This window comes from Rhineura floridana, chromosome 15 (assembly GCF_030035675.1).
Source record: "Rhineura floridana isolate rRhiFlo1 chromosome 15, rRhiFlo1.hap2, whole genome shotgun sequence".
In the NCBI taxonomy this organism is placed as follows: Eukaryota; Metazoa; Chordata; class Lepidosauria; order Squamata; family Rhineuridae; genus Rhineura; species Rhineura floridana.
Window position 1 is genome coordinate 26,443,674 of NC_084494.1, and position 3,070 is coordinate 26,446,743.

A 3,070-nucleotide genomic window follows, 5' to 3' on the forward strand; every position below is an offset into this window, starting at 1 on the left:
TATTTAAGAATCTGGTCTTGGTCTTACAGACAGCCACCTCTGAGAGTCTTTAGTTCTATTTGGATGTTCAGGATATACAGTTAACGTTGTGTGAGGTAGGAGAGTGTGGATGCAATTGCTCTCCCTGCCCCCAACATTGGGGGATCAGAACCACATACAATCAACTTTCAGTGAGCAGACCGGTGTGAAATTCCCACCCACCCTTGCCCACCCTAGTTGCATGGGGCACAATTTAAGTTATTTTCTGCTTTCCTGTTACAAAACAGAAAGCAGTGGTGGCTGCTGCCTATTGGGACTGGTGGGGCGGAAGACTGGGAGCCCACAGCAAGGGAGCCAGAGTCAATGACAGGTGGAGGCCACTAATTCTTGTTTTGCCTCCATTCTCCTCTCTGTGGAGTTCTACAAGGGCACAACTGAGACTAAGGAGGGGGAGGAACCTGACAGGCAGTGCCACCCTCTTGGATGGTTGTAAAGAGGCTGGCAGGTGGGGGCTGGCTGGGGGCAGAGTGCAGTTGGTGGGGCACTGCTCCATTCGCCCTAGCGGGCCATCCTCTACTGGCACAAACTCTGAATTGATGGAATGCAGATGCATCAATGATTGCAGAATTTCTGTTGTCATGTGGCTAATGAAGTTACAGTATACATCATCCTTTGGCATGAGCTGTCTCATGATACAACAACCCTAAGGCAGCCTTGGAACCTTCACAGCATGAAAGTGCCCTTAAGCTTTGCGCCCAGCTCTGCCCAGTTGCTGCCATGCGAGTTCCGACAAACGCTCGCAAGCACATGTGCCAGGCTTGTGCCCTGCCTTTTCTCTTTCCTCATGAGCTTGCCTTTCTTGTGGTCTATAAGATTCCCTGATATTTTGGAGAAGTTGGACATCATGTTGCCCATCATTTTCTGGAAGGAGGCATTTTGTTGTTATTTTCACTATTATGTGCATATTTACACACCTTTTCCCCTAATGTAGGTACACATTGTTTGGATAGAGAACTGTGTTTTACATTATTCTCAGTGGTATTGTATTTGCTGGCATTTTATTATTCAGCCCAGTCACATACACTGTAAAACGCAGCTCAGGATGAACGCTTGTGATTGCCTTCCTTCTGTCTGACTGGCACTTCTGCATCTAACAAACAAATCAGAAACCTATTGTATAAGGGGAGAGGTGGGGAAACTGTGCACTTCCAGATTTTCTTGGACTTCAACTCCTATTAGCCCTAGCCAGCTTGGTAAATGGTCAACTCCCATCAGTTCTGTCTATCAGTTCTCCACCCTCGAAATTTAGTGTCAGAACATAGGAACACAGGGAACTGCCTTAAACTGAGTCACACCATTGGTCCATTTTATTCACATTTTGTCTGCAGTGGCTGGCAACAGCTGTCTAGGATTTCAGACAGGAGTCTTTCCTATCCCTGCTTGGAGATGCCAGGGACTGAACCTGGAACCTTGTACGTGCAAAGCAGATGATCTATCGCTCAGCTACAACCCTCACTCAAAGCTGCTTAGCACTTAACCTTCTGGACTACAAGAGAGAAGGTTATTATCAGTGTTTTTTTCAGTTCATTTACAAAGGGTATTAATCAGGTTGGTAGAACATTAATAATTAATTATCAATAATAATTAATATTGTAATCAGTGATGGCTGATTGGGCCTGGTGGGGCAGAAAGCAGAGAGCCCAACAGTAGGTGAAGGCAGAGCTTATGACAGACCGAGCCAAGAAATGCTAGCTTCTCCCCCATTCTCCTCCCTGCTGAGTTCTACAAAGGCAGCACTGGGGAGGAAGCTGAGAGCCAGGTGAATGCACAGGAATAAGAGTTCTCCCCTTTGCCCAGTGGCTATTCATATTCCTCATTTGTCCTCATTGTACCTACCTAGAACAATTAAAATCCATCCTAGAAACAATCAACAGTGTTTATCAGAAGAAGATGGCCAGTAATGATCTGACCTTTGCCTTGGGCCAAAGAATGACCGACTGTTCGTCTGCTCTTTCTCTATTTCTATATGTCTGGTACAAAATCTCTTCAAAACCAGAAAAAAAAGATCCTGTTCCAGCAGAATTCTTATCCCTTTCAAAGCCATTAGCCCTAATAATAGCACTGTTTCATTGATCATGTGAGTAATGGGAAGTCAATTACTTATGTTTCTTCTGACACCATATATGCGATGGATGGTGATCGTCAGGTTCAAGGGCCGAATGTGGACCACCAGCCTCTATATCTGGCCCTTGGCATTCTCCCCAGACACCCCCCTCCCCAGGCCACATCTCCCACCAGCCTTGCTTTGCACCTTCCTTGAATATTTTGGCTTAGGCGGAGTGTCTCCTTGCTGGAATGGAAGAAAGAGATGCATGCATTTGGAAGCTTGCCTACAGTAGAAAGGAAAAGTTCGTATTTATTTCTCTGCCCATCACTAGCATATGGCCCTTGGAAGGTTGTCCAGAAAGAAATGTGACCCTGATCTGGACAAATATAAGTCTCAATGAATTAATTACAAAAATAAAATGCCTCACAGCAGACAGTGAGATAAATAATGTAGTTTTTGTCAGAAGCTGAAATGCAGCAGAACAGAAACAGAGCTGCGACGAACACGGATTGGAAAAAAATAGATGCCTTCTGACATCCCTGCTTTTAAAGAGGTTTGTCCAGAATTGACAAGTTGTGGGCATTCCAGAGTCCTTTTCCCTCATGCACCTGCCCAGGTCATGTCATGGTCAAATAGCTGGAGATTATCCGTTTCCTATGCAATAGTGTGCAGTCGTAATTTGTTTCCTGGAGCAGCATCCACACAACTCTCCCTCTATACAAGTTTTTCTCTTAACTGTGAGTTGGTACATTTGTACCCTGCCCTTCCTCGCAAGATCTCAGAGGTGCATTGTAAAAATCCCTGCATTTTCCAAGTATTCAAAAGGACATATTTTGTTGTGGCCGCTACTCATCGCTTCTCCATTCTGCAGTCCCAAAGTATACTTCACTACCCCAAGCAGCACTGACACACAGGCCAGGAGGCTCTTCATTTCAGCCTTGGGGGAGCCTAACAAACTCTGTGAGAAAATCCACGAGTCACCGA